Here is a 20,483-nt window from a genome sequence, read left to right as displayed (position 1 = left end):
CAAAAATTGAGATGCTCTTAAGTAGAGGTTCTACTGCATATTACAGTACTTACATCTAGATTTTCAGGATGCCAGAAAGACAGATTTTGCAGTTTTTAAAAGCAATTAGAGCAATTGTGCCATCTACCCAAAGAATGGGTAGTCACATCTTGCTTTTGAGGGAGAACTAGTTTAAAAAGCTAAGAGTTATTTCAGCTCTATTACCTTGAATTCTGGCTATGGAGAAGCCAAATGGCATGGCCACAGGTTTTCCCCTGACATTAAGTCTAGTCGTGTCTGACTCTGGGGGTTGGTGCTCATCTCCATTTCTAAGCCAAAGAGCCGGCGTTGTCCATAGACATCTCCAAGGTCATGTAGCCAGCATGACTGCATGAAGTGCCCTTACCTTCTCGCCGAAGCGGTACCTATTGATCTACTCACATTTGCATGTTTTCAAACTGCTTTCGGTCAGCAAGTTCAGAAGCTCAGTGCTTTAACCCACTGTGCCCCCAGGGGCTCCTCTACAATATTGCTTATGAGAGATGAATTACTTCCCAGGAAAAAAAATGTTCTCACCATTTCCCAGATGCAACCACTATACACAGCCTGAGACTACAATAAAGAACTACGCAATCAAAAGTTAGTTCCAGTTCCGAAAAGACAATACTAAACCAGACAAGATGATGGAAATAATGAAATGTCTCTCATTTTAAAGATTTCACACAATGACTAACTCCAAATATAAAAACAGCAGCAAAAGAAGTGAGAATTATCCAGCCCTTTACAACTACCTCCATAACACTGTTTTTCTTCTCCAAAAGAAAAAAAAAACTCCAAAAGCAAAGAGGAACCTGTGAGTAGAACAGAAACAAGTAATGAGGTTGTTTTAAGTGGAAAACTGTTTCCAGAGTACAGCTGATATGTATCTTCAACTCATTTTTCACTAATGGTGGTCCTAAGATCACATGGTAGTCTATTGTCTTCCTTTGAGGCTGAATCCATATCTCCCAGTGTCCAACACTCAAAACTACTACACTGCATTGTCTCTCCACAGTCACAGTGGTGTGGTCAAATCTGTTGTCTCAGAAAGCTGGTCCTGCCTGTCAAATTTGGTGAGCACCAATAGAAACAGGCTCGTGTAGATCAGCCTTCTCTACTCCATGAATACCACTGTGGTCCATCCCCCCCCCCCCCAACACCTGAACCATTGACTTTTTATGTCAAGTATTCAATGCCATCAAGGACAGTCTCCTTTATGAGGACCCCCTTCCCCACTTTTCCACAAAGGGTTTATGTCATTCTGTGTGTTGCCAGCAGAACATCATGTGACATTTCAAGTCTGAGAATGAGAAAAAGAGAGAGGGAGGTGGGTGGGGAGAAACTGTCTACCCAAAACAGCTCATTCCAAGCTGAAGCGTCACCCTGCTGTTTCCCTGTTTCTCTTGCATGTGCAAACAGGGAGCGGTTATCGCCTCCTGTGAACTCTGGCGCACTGAACTCCCCTGGGGACTTTGAGGCAGCCGAACGGAAAATGTGACAAACAATTCAACACAGCAGTCATCATCTCTCCCCAAAGGAGCTGGCAGCATCAACGGCTTGGAAGAAAAAGAATAAACTTAGAAGCAGCACAGTTATGCTGGCTGCTCACTGCAACTTGCACATTTGGGCTTCCACAGGAAACCTATCTAAGCCAGGTTCAATAAAAGACCAAAGGTTTTGCCACTGGTTCATTCTCTTTTAATGCACACAGCTTGGCAGTTCAGAGCTCAAAAATACAAAAACCTGGTATGGACTCAGTGCTGCCATAGATAAGCCACAATCTCTCTTTTCACTCCTCTTCTCTGTCTCCCCATCTGTAATGTGCAATTAATAATTCTGACCTCCCTAACAAGGCTGGTGTAGGATTTACACTTTTTCCAGCCTGACACCCCCAGATGTGACAGACTCTTACAATTCCTAACATTCATAGTCATCCCATCCCATCCTAACTCAAGCTTTATTGCATTGCTTACTGTAGAAATACAGCTTTGGCCTGATGTGGAAAGGCTGTGTTTCCCCAACCCTCTTTTGCCATCTTCCCAGTACTGATAGGGGAAGAGGCAGCTGAGCACACATAAAAAGATTTTGCAAAAGCCATTTGTCAGAATCTTCCTTAACTGAAGACTTTTGTAAGTGGAAATAGGGATGATTTTTTTTTCTTAGTAAGGGTTGCCAGGTAATCTCCATTGCATACCCTGATTCTTGTGATACAACAACAACAACAACAACAACAACAACTTTATTTTTATACCCTGCCACCATCTCCCCAAGGGACTTGGGGCAGCGTACATGCGAGACCAAGCCCAAAGCATACAACAAAGTTTATCAACTAAAACACAGTTTAAAAACACAATAAGATAAAATAACATATAACAATCTAATTAAAACTATTAAAAACAGCAGGGTATAAAAAACATTGTGAAGGTGAGTCAAAGGCTTTCATGGCTGGAATCACAAGGTTTTTGTGTGTTTTCTGGGTTGCATGTTCCAGAAGCTTTCTCTCCTGATGTTTCACCCACATCTACAGCAGGCATCCTCAGAGTATATACCTCACAACTTCTGAGGATGCCTGCCATAGATGTGGGTGAAATGTCAGGAGAGAATGCTTCTGGAACATGGCCATACAACCCGTAAAGCTGTATCAACCTAACCTCAACAACCAGTAACTAGAAATATGGTGGGCATGATCAGACTAGAGGGCTAGAAATTAGAACAATGCTGAATGACTGTTACTAGGTAAAGTGGCCCTCTGTGATGTGATTGTGAAACAAAGGGAGTGAATTGGTTGTCGCTAGGTAACATGTGTCTGAAGGGAAGGGAGGGACAAAAGGAAGGAAGGAAGGAAGGAAGGAAGGAAGGAAGGAAGGAAGGAAGGAAGGACGGAAGGAAGGGGGAAAGAAAAGGCAAAAAGGTATGAGGGCGTGAGAAGAAAGAAAAAGAAAGAAGGATGGAGAAAGGAAGAGAGGGAGGAGGAAGAAAGCAAAAGGAGGGAGGGCAGGAAAGAAAGACATGGGAGGAGGTTTGTGGGGGAAAGGAAGGAAAGAAGGAAAGAAGGAAGAAAAGATGGTGTATGAACGAAAGAAGAAAGATTGAGCTACAAAGACAGCCTGCCCACTGTTGACAAGAGACATCATGAGATAGGCATTCTCAGAGCTGGGGAAGGGAGAAACCATGTGGACAGCAGTCCCTCTGACACCCGGGCAATGCCAGGTATATACATTAGTAATGCTATTTTTGTCATTACCAGGCTAGTGCAGTCCTTGCACTATTCATAAAGCAACACATTACAGTTGAGGAAATAGGCTCATATTGAGAAGATATACATCAATCTATATTAATGTATTACTTGTGTAGAATTTACAGTGAATACATATCCTTTTTTTAAAGCAAACAACTAATTTTGACAATACTTTTGGGATGAGTATGAAAAATCCTATTTCACATAATTTTACCTCTAGGAAAATCTGAAAAGCCTGTCAAAGTTGCTACACAATCTCAAAAGGCTCAGATGTTATTTAAATTTCAGCTCACAGCGATTAACGGGTTTGCTCACAAATTCAGAGAGATTTCACTCTGTCTTTTAAGCCCTGCAATTCCAAGGTGGAAATTTTTCCTGCTCAGAGGTTGAACTCTGCTTGCAATTTTAAGCACAAAATGGAGCTCTCTGATCAGCATCTCTGTAATTACCAACCAGCAAAGATGAAAGGATTGTGCTATTTCTAGGTTTGACCTCATGACTCCCCAGAGGATAGAAAACATGCTTTGCTATGCTTTGCTCTGCTCTACTCTTGTGTTATGTAGCTTCACTTCATTTTGCTTTAAAAAACAGTTTTCTCTGGCTTAGTTTCAAACCATCTCTTCATGAAAAGCACATGGCCTGATGGAAGGTGGGGGGGGGGGGGTAACTTCTTGTTCTTATACCGTACAGTTGTTTTTCTGTATCCAAGAGTTTTGCATACACAGATTCTGCCAAGCTTGGCTTTCAAATAATTTTTAAAGCAAAAAAGAAAACCTTCATTTTGTCAATCATTGAGCATTATGCTGATATGTAAGCATGCTCACCTGAATCTTGCCATTCTACTCATCTCCAAGCTCTGTTTGGCATTCATGTGAGTTCTTTGAGATTTTATATACGGGATGTAAGGGATGTCATTTTACCACACCACCATAAAGACTTCAGCATCCAGATTTTGTTATCCTTGGGGAGAAGATAGTCCTGAAGCTCCAACATACAGGGATTCACAGCAGGGATAAGAAGATTTTCCTTTTATGACAGAAAAGCAAAATTGGGGCTCCTCATGTGTTGTACCCTTACTATTGGCCCTACTGGCTGAAACTTCTCTGTGTTGAACATTTCAAACATCTCAAGGGTCCAAGTTTTTCTGTTTGAGAAAGTCATGTGGCCTTGCAACAAGATGAGAACTGACAACTTAGCATGGTGCATAAGTCATGCATGAATGTCCAGCACTATTTCCAACATCCTCAGTGTAGAAATATTAATACTACATCCAACTGCAGGGTTGTTTCATGGGCTATAGAAGCCATACTGAATCAGTGGTATTTCCTGGGTTAAGAGATGGTGTAACAATCACTTCTGCAATCTCTTGTGACAGTTGCCCATAGCTTTTGAGAAGTTACTTTTTAGACAACAAATTCCCCCAGACAACGCAGCTACTGATGGCTAGGGGATTTTGGAAGTAAATGCAGAAAGGTACTGTTTCCAAGCCCTGGGGTTGCTTTTCTTTTCTTCTCCTTTATCAACCAAAGAGTGTCTGCTCACCAAGATATGAACTAGAAATTTTATAGAACAGAGATGGGCAAAATGCTTCTGTCATGCCACCTCCTTAAAGCCATTTCTGTGGCCTGTGAGCCTCCCAATGGTTGCCATCTTCCCTCCAAACTTTCTTCATGGATATGGGATTTTCCCCGTTCTCACTTCCTGGAAGCAGGCACTTCCAGTTTCTCGCCTCCAATCTAGCTTTCATGAGTCTCACTTGACCAACAGTTGTTGGGGGAGGGGGGTTGCTTAGGCTCCTAGACCTTTTGAATGTGCAAGTAGGAATTTTTGCAATTAAGCTGTGGGGTTAATTTGGATTTTTGTTCCTTATTATTTTGCCTTACATTAATGCCTTTAGACATCCCCCAACTTCATTATTTTTGCATCATTAGCGTTCGTTATTTTAATCTCCTCCATTTGTCTCCATTGTGTATTTTGTACAGGTAATAGCTCATATTCATGAGTCTTCCTATCACAGTGTTACAGTTTTTTACTATCTCCATAGAGTAACCACTCGTCTTTCTGTTATTTCCAGGCTCACACACATCTATTATCATAATAATTGTAATCAGCACCCAAGACCAAAAACAGCTCCCCAAATTATGTCATTAAAACAGATGATTTACAACCCAGTCCACAATGTGTGATATGCTGGCTATTGGTTTTTAGCACCTAATGGGAAGGAAGAAAAATAGGGCCTTTATGCATAGTCAGTTAATGTGCACTATTTATAAGTCCATGAACAATTTGCTTAGGTATAGAAGCACAATACTGGATATTTTTACCATTGATTTGCAATTTAATATTTATTCATTGCCAAGAAACCAAAACATGTTCATAGACCGGTAACTCCCTTCAAATCTTGCCCATGCACAGTCAACATTTCCTTTTTCTCAAATGCATTGCTGGCCCCTACTTTACATGGGATATATGGCAACAGAGAAGTGGCAGGGGCAAGCACTGGATGCCATATACATTGCCATATACATCTCTCCTCCCAAAGCCAGCTGGCTCTGCTTGAGTGAAATAGAGGATACAATCCCATCCCACTGTTGAAAAATAAGGGCATTATCACACCATGGTGTTATACCGTCACAGTGATGCAATACTCCTGGTATTGCTTCAACCTTATTTCATAAAGCTGTTACTCTCCTGGCATTGTTGCTGTTGAAAACCTTTTTTAAAAACTTGAAATAATCCATTAATTTTCTCTCAGCAATTGAGTAGCCAGTTGGGGTGTTGATGTTTCATAGTGCTTTCTTTCTTAATGATCCATTAATGGGCACAATGTGAGTTTGGTCAGGTTGGCCCTCCGGCAGATTCCAAAGGAAATCCCTCATAAAGAAGTCAAAAATTACTCTCAGTGCTTGTACAGGCAATATTACTTTTCTTGGACATTTAAATAGCTCTTGAAGCACTCCATTCTGTTTTGTTTGTTTGCCTGACATTATACCATCATAACCTTCTACCATCATGTTACTCCATTATAACCAGTTCTATCGCAAAACAATGAGTCCCCTAGGGGAGATAGGGCAGGCTACAAATAAAGTATTATTGATGTGCAAACTGGCATGCCAAAAAATGGCAATCTCTGTTCTCTTTCTGAGAGAAAGGAATAAAATTGGTGAGGGATGTAACCATGTTATTCTCTCTATTAAAAGAGATATTTTGATAAAATTTCCTGGCAGTTGCAGAGCGCTGTCATAGTGCTATCACAAAGTTGTATAATCATGATGTCGTTGTAGTATTACAACACTATCATGGCTACAATTTGTTTTTAAACCAATCATGAATTAAGGAGAAAGGTACAGGAGTTGGCAATGAAGCCATTAATGTGGACAAATGTGCAAATTTCACTACTAAAGTGTGACTGTGGGAAGGGTGTGTTAAGAGAGTGTCAATGAATCAGCTACCCACACGAAATTGTCTGGAACAGATTTCAAATAAAACAACATGGCATAAAGCTGTAGTGTGGTAAGAGCCTCAGCAACAATGTTGTCAGTTTTGGAACATGGTAAGGGGTTTCATCTCGATTTTTCCCCCCTCAGACTGCAAAATATCATGTATTTGGCCAGTCCTTTTAAAGTGAAAGCATGCAAACTATGCCTTAGTTCCAAAGAACAAGATAAGCTGGTGGATTGTCTTTGCCCAGTGTCAGCTCTCACTACTACATGGAAAACATCCTGATGCTATGGGACAGTTTGCAAGAGCAGCTTGGGATTAGAGGAATTTGAGGAATTTGTTCAGTCCATCTTTATAAGCAGGCTGGCCCAACACATACTTCCTAGACCAAAACGGAGACTGTAATGCAGTTATCTTCTGGACAGCACATATTTTTGAATACCATGAAGCTGTTCATAGTTCACAAAATGTGTACAGGCATGCATATTTGATAGTAAATGCATGAAAAAATGTACTGGGGTGGAGTAAATACTCAGCTTATATATAAACTCCTGTGAACACTTAAAAAAAAAACACCTGCAAAACACCGATAAGAAAAACAGGGCAAAATGGACTTTTGATCCAATATATGAAAAAAAACTGACTCAGGCTGGAAATAGACTTATCTCCCAATTTCTATCTGTGATATGGGAACAGTGGTTACTTTTTTGAAAGGAAGAAAAGATGAAAAATATTCCGCTAAGTCAACCATGGACCCGGACACAACTGGAAAGGACATCGATGGTGAGTGTTATTTCTCAGCCCAATATATGTTCCCATTTCTGTATCACATTCCTAGAATCCCAAACCAAAAATGCGACTTATCTATGTCCAAATAAATTTAGAAAATAGCATTAAATTCAGGGGGGGGGGAGCTCAGTCCATCTAGAGAAAAGCCCCCCATCCATACTCTCTGACGCTGTACCTCTTTTGGCTTTTTGAATGTCTGAGCAGAAAAATAGAAACTCCAAGAGAGTAGAAGAAATTCTACATACCCAATTTGATTGAGTAAGCTCTTGCCGTTTGCCACTCTGCTCAGAGAAGAGGATGGTTACTTTTCAATTATAATTAACTAGTGTATATACCCTACATTGTCTGGGTGTGTCAGAGAGGCCACTGCTCACCTGCTTTTGCTCTTGCTTTCTTTCCTCCCTTCTCTTCATACATGCTACCATCAGCAATCAAGCCATTTCACTCCCTTTCTTTCTCAGTGACTTCATAGAGAGCACTTTCACCTAGCGTCAGTCAATACTTAATCACGCCAGAGCCATTCTGCTTTGTCCCGTCCCGTCCCGTCCCCCCCCCCCCCCCCACACACACACACACACTCTGGGCACCAAATGGTGGTTTTAAAAGTTCGAATCCCTCAATTATTTTAAGTTGAGCAATGAAGGGTATGCGTGCTTTTATCCAGATGCACCAAATTAGGTAGGAGCCTTTGTGGAACAAACCAACCAACCAACCAATTAACTTACATCCTTTGACATATATAGAGAGAGAGGGAGAGGGAGAACAAGCTTAGGTATCTGACGATGCCCAGTTTAGGTCTTTTGAAATGATAAATATTAGAAAAATTGTCATTGTTTGGTTTTGGATTTTATTAATAGACTCATTAGAAATACATATGGCTTGCTGGATATAGGCTACATACTGGTGTTTGGATGTGGGTGGACTACAGCACCCATCATCCAGGGCCAATCCTCCCCAAACTCCTCCAGTATGTAAGGCTGATTATAATGGGCATGTGTGCCACATTTAGCCTAGACCCATTGTCAATTGGGTGCACAGTGCTCTTCTCATATGGGTGAACTACAAGTCCCATTGTCCTCTGTCATTGCCCCATCAAATCCTGCCAGTATCTAAATGATGAACGTGTGTGCCAAGTTTGGTCCATCACTAAGAGGGTTCACAGGGCTCGCTGGACGTGGGTGTACTATAACTTTCAACATCTGCCAATCCCACTGAAATCCTCCAAGACTTTCAAGTTGGGTCATGATGGGCCTATGTACAAAGTTTGGTCCAGATCTATCAAGCCATCTAGGAGACATCCCGATACATACAAATATATTTTCATTTTTGTTATATATGGATTGATAATTGATAATGCACCTTTACTTTTATCAAACATTAAGACTAGTTTTTCAGGTTGGCATGTATTTTGCCACATATCCTGAAACAACTGCAGGAACCAAACCTTTGAAGGATACAGGGTGAGAATCAGTTCTTAGAACCACCTGCAGAACACTGAAAACTAGGACAGCAAAGACTTGGAATCAGTTCTGAGCATTGCATTTTTAAGCTGTTTTTCCCATATTAGGGGTAGATTTCTCTCACTTCCTGTTGTCTCTGCCCCATTCTTAACTGTGAATTGTTTGTTAGTCAGATGTTTGTAACTTGGAGATTGCCTATAATCTTGTAAGACTGCTAGAACAGGAGCTGATGATTTTTTTTTTTTTAAAAAATAATAATTCCTGAGACAAGTTGTTGTGTGTTTTCCAGGCTGTATGGCCATGTTCCAGAACCCTGTGATTCTGGCCATGAAAGCCTTCAACAACACAGTTCCTGCAACAATAGATGCACTTTATAACTCAGGGACTGCTTGCTGTATTGAGAAGCAAAGTCCAGGATGAACACATCACTTGTCTGACAAGTGGGTTGCCTCACAAAGCATCCCTGCATTCAAGGACCAGTCTTCCTTCAGTGTCAGCAAGAGCCACTTCCTATTTCCCTTCCATCCCCTCCCTCCATACCCACCGCTCACATTCAACACACACATAGAAGGTTATACATAGAGTATCTTGGAAAGCAGCCAGCCAGTCTGTCCCTTCAAGATGTAAATTTCATGTTACAACTCATAACTTGGCTGGAGTTAACACTTATTTGGCAGCTCATTAACAGCACAGTTCAATATCAGAAAGCCTGGAATGTACAATCTAGATAGCCAAGGCCCCAGCCAGGGTGAGGAGAGAGGAAGTCTGCCTTCACCAGTGCTTTATGTCTTTTTCATTTTGACCCTTAGGGTGAAATAGGAGTGCATTTAATGTGGACATTTTCATATAAATATTAGCTGCTATAGGAGGGAGGCTGAATTTAAAAAGTTGTTTCTAGAAGTTGCTCTTCCCAGAAGTGAAGCTATCAGTGAAGCCAATGTTCAAACAACAGGTGGGATAAACAGGCTTCAAAAGATCTCTGCTCAATCTAGTTGGTTGATTTTATTGGTTGTCTAAAGGACACTGTAAAACTCAACCCTCAGTTTGGCCCTCTACATGTTTTGGACTTCATCTCCAAGAGTCTTTTGCTATTGGCTGTTACTAGTTTAGGTTTCAAATCCTGTACTGCTGACATTTTTCTCTTCTTTAAGAGAATGATGCTGGTCATCCTTACTCCAGGCACTTCTGGCCTGTCTGCAGCTTTGTCGCTATTCATAAATGTGCACACAGTTTACATAATACAGTTATATGGTGTTTTAGAGTTTTCAGAACAAGTCACATACACTATCTTTTTGTAATCTCCACAACATCTAACCCTCATGTTATAGGGAGACAGCTGCGATAGCGCAAAAAAAATGGCTTGTCAAAGTCCTTTAGATTTGCCTAAATTCTGTGGATAAGCGGATGGCAAAACCAACATATGAACCAGGCACTTCCTGACCCATTTCATAAATTAGGTTCACAACTAGAACATTGCACTAGCTTTCGGGTTATTATTAGGATTTTTTTTTTAGACTCAGCAGGCTTCAGCCCCTTTGTTCACTGGCACAAACCTCCCTCTGTGCATATGCTATTTTTCTCATTTCAGGCTAATTGGAGGAGCAGGGTTGGGCAGCAAAATGCAGGAGGTAGAAAACCTGGTTTTATCATTTTTCTTTCCTGGAGATAATGCAGGATAGGTCCCTATAGACCATTCTTCAATGCTTTGTCTTGTCCAGCTCCAAATGATTCTAGCAACAGGGCTCCATCCGCTTCCCCAGAGAGCTAATTCCACGGTTGACTGGTTTAGACTGCTAGGAAATGTCGCCAGATAGCCACTTTGTGCATTTCCTTCCCTTAATTTCAGACTATTAGTGCAGTTGTATAGTGTCCCATTTCACCACACACCATACTCAGCTTCTTGCAGTGATAATTTAGCCACTTTCCAACAAAATCAAAGAATCCAGCTTCTGGCCCTCTGCTCTCTCTTTCCACCCACCCTCATTTTTCCTGTATTAAATCCTATATTTTTGTGTGTGTCCAGCTGCCCTTTCTGCTTTGCCACAGTAAGATGCCCATCTGCTCTTCTGGAAATAGACCTCAAATATTTCTGCAATCACTTTGGATGATGCTCGGTCACTTGAGAATCCAATGGACAAGATGAGAGCAGTAAACATTGGCCCTTCCCTGAGGGATATGACCATCTCTGTAAAAGGAAGACTGGAAAAATCAAAGGAGAACAGGAAGAGCTGCCAAATCAGGCAGATGGTGCATAAACTGCTGGAGAGCTCCCCTGTGGCTAGCAGAGGAACAGTTGAGAGAAAGGAAAACAAGGTAGCAAAGGAGACACTCAAGATAAAGTGAGAATAGTGAGCAAATAACACAGAGAAACGGGGCCACAGATTAGAAAAAGAGTACATAGGCACATAGACCAAGCTCTAGTCCCTAGCATGTTTCAGAGAAACAAAATCCCTAAGTCCCTGCTGAAATGGGATGAGGATACCTTGGGCTGAAAGTGCTGCTGGCCCTCATCCTTGTGCCACTCCTGAAGTGGCTCTTGAAAGGAGCAAATCCTCTTCAATGGCAATCCTTTTGGTAGCAGACCGACCTTCAGATGAGTCCTCCTTTTAGTTCCAGGCAGGAGCCAGTGCAGTTTTATCAAATGGTCTGCATTCCCTGCTCAGAGCCCCAGCCCTGTAGAAAAGAGAGTCCCTAGATGAAGAAGCTGAGAAATGTCTAGGTCCTTGAGGTGATTATAAGATATGCTACCAACAGATGTTAACCTAGAGCAAGGATTCCCAACCTTTGGCCTGTCAAGTGTCAACTCCCAGATATCCCAACCAGTTTACCAGCTGTTAGGAATTGTGGGAACCCAAGTCCAAAATGGAAGATCAAAGGTTGGGAACCACTCACCTAGAGTCATGTTGGAAAACCTAACAAATTTCTAAAGAGGATGCCTGTCCTGAGCCTTGAAACACTGACAGGAGTACTACAGACTAAGATCAAGCTAATTAATCCATGGAAGAAACAGAGCCCAAGGGAACAAGTGGAAGGGGAAGCCAAGTGTCCAGTCCAGAGTCAAAGCTAAATACCAGGATTCCACGCAATGAGATTGTGTCCACAAGTCAAGAGCCATAGTCCAGAAGCACTTCAAATTCCAAAATGTATGTACATGAGAGTCAACGTTTCAAAGGCCAGGCACAGATACAAAAGTTGTAGCCAGCAATCTGGTAACTTACTGCAAGTCCTTAAATCAGGCATGTCAAAAGTCTGGCCCAGTGGCCAATTGTGACCCGTGTTCAAATTTCCATTGGCCTCCAGGCTCTGTCACTAATCAATAACAAGAGGCCCGCCAGCACTGTTGACCATAGTATAAAATACATGTGTACAAAATAGCAATTTTATATTTCACTGGAAGATGGCACTCAAGCCGGCTAGCACCTCACAGCCCACCGCCTCCCTTTTCCTCTCTTCCTCAACTAACCAGCCAACCGTAGTCACTCTCTATCTCGCATGCTCCCTCCTCAGCCACCTTCGCACATGTGCTCTGGGACAGAGCATTGAATGGTGGCTTTTTTGCAGCCCCACCTTCTGCTATGCCATGCCCATGTTTGTGTCCAGCTCCACAGGGTGTTTCTTCTATAAAAAAAACCCCACCCTGTTGATTCTGCCTTATTGGCCGGTTATATCAGATTTGATTTCCCTTCTTCTCTCTCTCTTTCTCCCCTCCCACCATCTCCTTCTGTAAAGGTGGGGAGGGGGTCATCTACTGAGCGGGGGCGGGGAGCAAACCTACAGGTGCAACATACAAATTCACCCCAAAGAAGCTAATCTTCCAGGTATGCAGATTTGTTAGGTATTTTCAAATTTCAAGATTACTAAAAGCTCAACAGATCGATGATTCATATTTGCCGTTATTAGCATGATCACAGTTAGTGTCTTTCTGTATGCTATTATGCTATTCCACGTGGTGCTTTAGTATTAACTCCACCAATATGTCCAAGGATTGGATTGAAATCCACAAAAGCACATGCTGAAATTAATGAGTCTCAAAGGTGGTGCTTAATTCCTATTACTCATGTTTTAAAATACAACTAAAAATTCGTACAGATAAATTATAGATATCATTTATATCCTGCTTTTTCCTCTTTAAAAGAGACTTCAATTTTAGATCTATTTGTGTTCTGTGTGAAGAACTGAAAGTATTCCACTGGCAATAAAAATTCATAAAATAGTTTCTTTGCATTTAATGTCAATGGTTAAAAATGTCAGGTTGAATGATCAACTATTTCCACCTCACCAAATCTGACCCTCTTTGCAAAAAATGTTTGGACACCCTTGCCTTAAATGCTTTCACAGCTGATCCCAGTTGCTGGCCTTCTCAGCAAGCCCTGTTGATCTCCTCAGCTGAGCTTTATCTCTGCTTAGCTCCACAAAGGAAGGCCTCTTGTGTTTGCCCAGTAGGCTAAACAGTTGTTACTTCTGGGTGTGGCTGAAAGTGTTGCTGGGTTCTTGGTCAACAGCCAAGCCCTCACTCTGCAAACCCTCATACACGCTATCCATGATATCATACACGCTATCCATGTGTTATTGCCCCCACCTTATTTTCCATCTTCATCGCTATGATACTTCACCTTGTTGATGGGAAGCTTCCCACCGGTGTGGAAATCATCTATCAGACAGATGGCAAGCTATTTAACCTCAGCAGACTGAAAGCCAAAACCAAGGTCACAACAACATCTGTTATAGAACTCCAATATGCCGATGGCAACGTAGTCTGTGCGCACTCAGAAGAAGACCTACAAGCCACTCTAAACACCTTCGCAGAAGCATACGAGAAGCTCGGCCTCTCATTGAACATCGAGAAAACCAAAGTGCTCTTCCAACAGGCACCAGCTAATCCCTCTGCAATGCCAGGAATACAGCTTAATGGTGTAACATTAGAAAATGTTAACCATTTCCGCTACCTTGGCAGCCACCTCTCCACAAAAGTCAACATCGACACTGAAATACAACACCGCCTGAGCTCTGTGAGTGCAGCATTTTTCAGAATGAAGCATAGAGTGTTTGATGATCGGAACATCCGTAGAGATACCAAGGTGCTTGTTTACAAAGCCATTGTTCTCCCAACCCTGCACTACGCCTGCGAAACGTGGACGGTCTACAGATGTCACACTTAACTCCTGGAGCGTTTCCATCAGCGTTGCCTCAGAAAAATCCTGCAAATCTCTTGGGAAGACAGGCAGACAAATGTCAGCGTGCTTGAGGAAGCAAAGACCATCAGCATTGAAGCGATGCTCCTACGCCATCAACTCCACTGGACTGGCCACATTGTCCGAATGCATGATCACAGTCTCCCAAAGCAGCTACTCTACTCTGAACTCAAGAACGGGAAACGTAATGTTGGTGGGCAGATTTAAAGATGGGCTTAAAGCCAACCTTAAAAACTGTGGCATAGACACTGACAACTGGGAATCCCTGGCCCTTGAGTGCTCTAATTGGAGGTCAGCTGTGTCCAGCAGTGCTGCAGAGTTCGAAGAGGCACGAATGGAGGGCTTAAGGGAGAAACGTGCCAAGAGGAAGGAGCACCAAGCGAACCCCGACCGGGACCGCCTTCCACCTGGAAACCGATGTCCTCACTGCAGGAGAACATGCAGATCAAGAATAGGTCTCTTCAGCCCCAAGACACCAGAGATGGAAGACAATCCTCCTCGAGCTATGAGGGATCGCCTAAGTATCCATGACACCACCTCTCTATGAATTTTCTAGATCCTCCAACACAACTCTATGGTAACTTCCAACATAGGTTATTTATTTCAATAGGGTTTGCTTTATTGATAGTTTCCTGTTTCCACAGTAAGTTCTTTATTTAAGAAATTAGAATGCCCTATACATAGTCTACTATGACTGCATACCCTCCAACTATCCCAGCTTGACAGGGACAGTCCCAATCTTCTGTCATCCCACTTTTTTGATACTGTTAAAATGTGCCAATTTCTCTCACCATCTCACACTTTCTCGCTTTGCTTTGTCTTCTATTGGTGCAAACTGAGTTCAAAATGCAAAGGCAATTTTCATTCATTTAATTGAGTAGGACAAAAGGGGGGAGAATCTTCTCTTTCCCTGTAAATAGGCAAAACCAAAATGCTAAGGCCTCTCCGAAGTTCCTTCTAAATAAATCTTGTCATCTTGATCACACCCTGATGCTGTTTGGTCATGTACATTTTACCTGTGAAAGTTGGTGTGTTTGCGGTTGCACCTCCTCTCCACTCTACCTCCTTCAATGCATCAGAGAAGACGGTCACAATATTACAAACCAATCTGATTTTGGAAGGTTTGCTATAGGCAGGAGGGAATGAGGGTTACAGGCAGTGAGGGAAAGCATGGATTACAATGAATGAGAGGTCACAGAAAACCTATCTGCCAAGTTGGCAAATTAATGAAGCAATACCTTTTTTATCAGTTATGGTACAATTTATTTTGCCATAAAGCTTTGCTGCCAGATAAGGAATTTTGCTTGACACAATGAAACCAGACCACAACTTGGCATGAAGAGAAAGTCGCAATTTTCCCAGAAGGAGAAAAGTATGCAGAGACTCTTATGTGTTGTGACAGCTTAAAGAAAGAAGACTAGTGCCATAAGCCCCATCTTGCCCAAAAGATGTAATGACCGGCTGGACTGTCCATCATTTCTTAAGTAAAAAGCCAACTGTGCTCCTATTACAACTAAACTTGAATTGTGGCATTGTCAGTGGTTCATCAGAGGCTTTGAGGGAGGCCAATATTCTAATTAGAGGGGAGGATGCAAGACTCATCTATGCAACGATGACTACAATATAAAGTGGGATGCCAACAGTAGATCGAACAAAGCTCCAAGGTTTGGTTAATTATTCCAAAAGTTAATTGCAGCGGGTTCAGGGGAACCGCTGTAAACATTGCATGTTTTGTGTGTAAATAAAACAACAATTTCTGGGTAACAAAAGTTAAAAAACATGCAATCTTGATAGAACTGAAGCAGAGAGAAAACCAAGCAGTGATTATTCTGATACACGTGACTGTCTCTAGACAATGAGACATACTCATACATGAACCTCCTGAATTAAAGTTTTGTTTGCAGTCCCAAGGGTATTGGGGGACTCCTTAACAAGACCTCTTGGTGGGCCTGCTTAACATGGAACAGAAAGAGGCATAACAAGTGTGTCTCCTTTTAGACCAGTGGTTCCCAACCTTTGGTCCTCCAGATGTTTTGGACTTTAGTTCCCATAATTCCTAACAGCTGGTAAGATGGGAGTTATAATCTAAAACAACTGGAGAACCAAAGGTTGGGAACCACTGTTTTAGATGGATGATGCCTTGAAGCTTAATCAAGACAAGACAGAGGTCCTCCAGGTCAGTCGTGTGGCCGATCGGGCCATAGGGTAGCAACCTGTGCTCGACGGGGTCACACTCCCCCTGAAGGCACAGGTCCGCAGCTTGGTGGTCCTCCTTGACTCAGCGCTGACGCTTGAGGCTCAGGTGTCGGCGGTGGCCGGGAGGGCCTTTGCGAAGTTAAAGCTTGTGCGACAGCTGCAACCGTACCTAGTGAAGTCTGACTTGGCCATGGTGGTCCACACCTTAGTTACCTCCAGGTTGGATTACTGCAATGCGCTCTACGTGGGGTTGGCTTTGAAAACGGTTTGAAAACTACAGTTGGTACAAAGATCAGCGGCCAGATTAATAACGGGAGCAAGCTATAGGGAGCGGTCCACCCCCCTATTTAAGCAGCTACACTGGCTACCAATAAGTTTCCGGGCTCAATTCAAGGTGCAGGTTATCTATATATATAAATGAGTAATGGTGTCCTCCCCTCCCACTAAACAACAAAAGTACAAGCCCCAGAACGTAGAAATTTGGCAGCACAATCCACCCTCCTTGCCCCTAGGTTCCGACAACAAAAAGAAAAGAAAAATAAAGTCCTAATTAGAGGGAGAGGAATAATTGTTTTTAGCCAATTGCTGCCAGTTAGAAGGCTAAGCTCTGCCCACTTGGTCTCCTAGCAACCTACTCAGCCCAGGGGACAGGCAGAATTAGGCCTCACTTGGGCCTCTTCCACACTGCCTATAAAATACAAATTATCTTATTTGAACTGGATTATATGGCAGTGTAGACTCAAGGCCCTTCCACACAGCTATATAATCCATTTATAATCTTATATTATCTGCTTTGAACTGGATTATCTTGAGTCCACACTGCCATATAATCCACTTCAGTGTGCATTTTATTCAGCTGTGTAGAAGGAGCTCAGTTCTAAGCAGATAATATAAGATTATAAATATACTGTACAGTCTCACTTATCCAACATAAACAGGCCGGCAGAACGTTGGATAAGTGAATATGTTGGATAATAATAAGGGATTCAGGAAAAGCCTATTAAACATCACATTCCCTCATGACCCTATCTGCTACCACACTGCCATACATGTCTATGCCAGCCATCCTCAGAGATGATGAGATCTGTTTGAAAACAGACAAGTGGGATGTTTATTTCTATCTCACCAATGATATCCAGGATGGGACAACTCTTATCTGTCTGAGGCTACTGTGAATGTTCCACTTGGCCACCTTGATTACCACTGAATTTGTTGGGAGATGTTAGCTGGCCCTCAGTACATCATGTCTGGAATTCCCTGATTGCTCAGTGCTGTTCTTTAGTTAACTGTCCTGATTTCACAGATTTTTTTTTAAATACTGGGAGCCACATTTTGTTCATTCCAGGCAGGCAGGAACCATCCAGGCTTTGAAGCTACAAGGCTATTCAGTGCCAATTCCAACATTCACACTTGCCTAAAGCAGACAACAGTTCTTTCTTCCACCCTGGTCATTCCACAGATATATAAACCCCACTTGCTTTCGTTACAACACATTTCCCAACCTCTGAGGATGCCTGCCATACACGCAGGTGAAACATCAGGAGAGAATACATTTGGAACATGACCAGGCAGACCACAGAACTCAGAGCAACCCAATACGAAGAGAAACAAAATAATAAAATAAATACAAAAAAACAAATAAAAACCAAAATAAAATAATAAAATTTAAAAAACATAAATAAAAATAATATAATCAAATAATAAAATATAATACATACAAATAATAAAATAAATAAAAACACAAATAATATTAAAATAAAAAATAAAATACAAATAATACAATAAAAATAATAAAAACACTAAAAATAATTAAGACTAAAAAATTAATACAATAAAATACTATAACAGAAAATAACCAAAAATAATTCAAGAAAATAATAAAATACAATAAATAAAAAAGATAAATTACAATAAAATTAATTTAAAAATACATATGTCAAATAAATATTCCACAACAATTTTTAACCAATACCATGACCACTTTGCCACAGCAACGCGTGGCTGGGCACAGCTAGTCACCTATAAAGCCTTAAACGGTTCAGGACCTGCCTATCTCTGCGATCGCCTCCTCCCCTATGAACCTACACGGGCCTTAAGATCATATGATGAGGCTCTTCTCTCATTCCCGCCCGTCTCAGGTGCAGCTGGTGGGGACGAGGGAGAGAGCCTTCTCGGTGGTGGCCCCCCAGCTTTGGAACTCTCTCCCCAGGATTATCTTGAGTCCACACTGCCATATAATCCACTCGGTGGTGGCCCCCCAGCTTTGGAACTCTCTCCCCAGGGAGATCAGGTTAGCTCCGTCACTGCCCATCTTTCGCCATCAACTGAAGACATGGATGTTCCGGAGCGCATTTGAATAAATAGCCCATCTGACTTGGTATCTACTCTATGTTTACAACCTTAATGGCACTTTATCTTGCTCCTCACTCTACATGCTATAGCACTTTAAGTGAAATTGTTCCCTTGTTCCTTCTTTACTCATTTTGATTCTATTCTTGGACCTGGTGGAATGATGTATTAGTTGCCCTCTGCTGTGCAAACAATTTGATGTTCCAGTTTTTAAAGTAACTATTATGTTGTTTCTAGTATTGCATTGTTTTTAAATCTCATTGTTTTAGTGTATTGTTTGTACTGTTTGCTATGTTGTTGTCATATTCTCGTCGTTAAGCCGCCCCAAGTCCCCACGGGGAGATGGTGGTGGGGTATGAATAAAGTTATTATTATTTATTATTAAATGATAATGTATTCTGCAGTTAGTCCATCTTTTCTTCTTAATGTATCTGTGTGGGGGTGTGTGTAGAAAGATGGAAACCGCAGTGAAGGAAATGCAAGAGGGTTACAAGTGGAAGACAATGACATCTGGACTCCTGCAAAATTCTTTGAATAAGACCAGGTGATTACATAAGGGAAGCATTGTTTGAAAGCAGCATGATAATCCCTCATGCTACCGCTGACATTTTTGGATGATTTATGCAAACATAGAATGAGAGCATTATAGAACCAAGGCATCTCTGCCTGTTTCGGGAGACAGACAAATCCAGAATCATAGAGCCATAGAACTGTGGATTAGGACAAGATCTCAAGGTTCAGCTAATCAAATCCTATATGGATCCAAGAATTTCACAGCGGAACCATTTCTGACAGATGGTCATCTAGCCTCAGCTTTACAATTTCCACTAAAAAAGAGACTGCCACCTGTTCCAATGTCAAACAGCCCTTATCATCAGGAATTTCTTTGTAAAGTTATTCAAAGTCTGCTTTCCTCAACCTATTGTAAATAGCTGAAAATGAATTTTTACATTTTTCTATAGGACAGCCCCTCAAACACTTGAAGATTGCTATCATAATACTTCACAGCTGTTGCTTTTCCAAACTAAATAGATGAAACTATATCATAGGACTTCCTTTCCATACCATTCACCATTTTTGTCATCATCTCATGGACATATTCCAGTTTGTCAGTTTCATTTTTCATAAATGAGAGTGCTTGGAAACTGAACACACCTTCGGATGAGATCAGTTTGAAATATCTGATGTAAAATGGACACAAATGCAATTTATGTTTTTCAAATGCCCTGTCATCCTTGTTTGATTTCCTATAAGATGCTCTTTTGATGGCATAGGTGAACAAGTAAAGCTCCAAATAAATGTCAAACTCAGAACTAATGTCTACCTGAAACAGATCTAGTAGCTCACTTTAATCAAATAGTGCCTAAATCAGGGCAGCAACTATCCCTTAAAGCAGGGGTCCTCAAACATTTTCAGCTGCAGAGACGTTTTTGAAGCAAAAGATTATCCTGGAGCCCCAAAAATGTACATACATATAATATAATATAATAACATCAGGCATGGGCAGTCTTTTCAACCAACATAAACTTAACAGTATTTCAGTGGAAGACCCCAAGGGCCATCTGGGTCATCCCCCTTTTGCCATGCAGGAAAAACGCAATCAAAGCACCCCCAACAGACAGCCATCCCGCCTTTGTAATAATAATAGTAGTAGTAGGAACAATCCCAGAGGACATCCAGTCCAACTCCTTTCTGCCATTCAGGAAAAGCACAAAGTACCCCCAATAATAATAAATAATAATAAAACTGTATTTATATACCACTCTATCTCCCCGAAGAGATTCAGGGCAGTTTCCAACA

General features: G+C 41.6%; 1 protein-coding gene across 5 annotated transcripts in view; it reads right to left on the bottom strand.

Annotated features, from left to right (window-relative positions):
• The window catches only part of brinp2 (BMP/retinoic acid inducible neural specific 2), a 117,726-nt gene that overhangs the window by 66,478 nt on the left and 30,765 nt on the right, over positions 1-20,483 (bottom strand). Inside the window, exon 1 of one of the 5 annotated variants that reach the window (XM_062977762.1) lies at positions 11,429-11,448. The exons of the other annotated variants lie outside the window; for them this stretch is intronic. The gene's annotated coding sequence lies outside the window, so the exon portion shown is untranslated. Of the gene's footprint in view, positions 1-11,428; positions 11,449-20,483 lie in introns of those variants that run through there. 5 annotated transcript variants of the gene reach the window in all.

Source organism: Anolis carolinensis, chromosome 4 (genome assembly GCF_035594765.1).
Source record: "Anolis carolinensis isolate JA03-04 chromosome 4, rAnoCar3.1.pri, whole genome shotgun sequence".
Taxonomy (NCBI): Eukaryota; Metazoa; Chordata; class Lepidosauria; order Squamata; family Dactyloidae; genus Anolis; species Anolis carolinensis.
The sequence above is the reverse complement of the archived record's forward strand: the minus strand, read 5'-3'. Positions and strand labels throughout refer to the sequence as shown.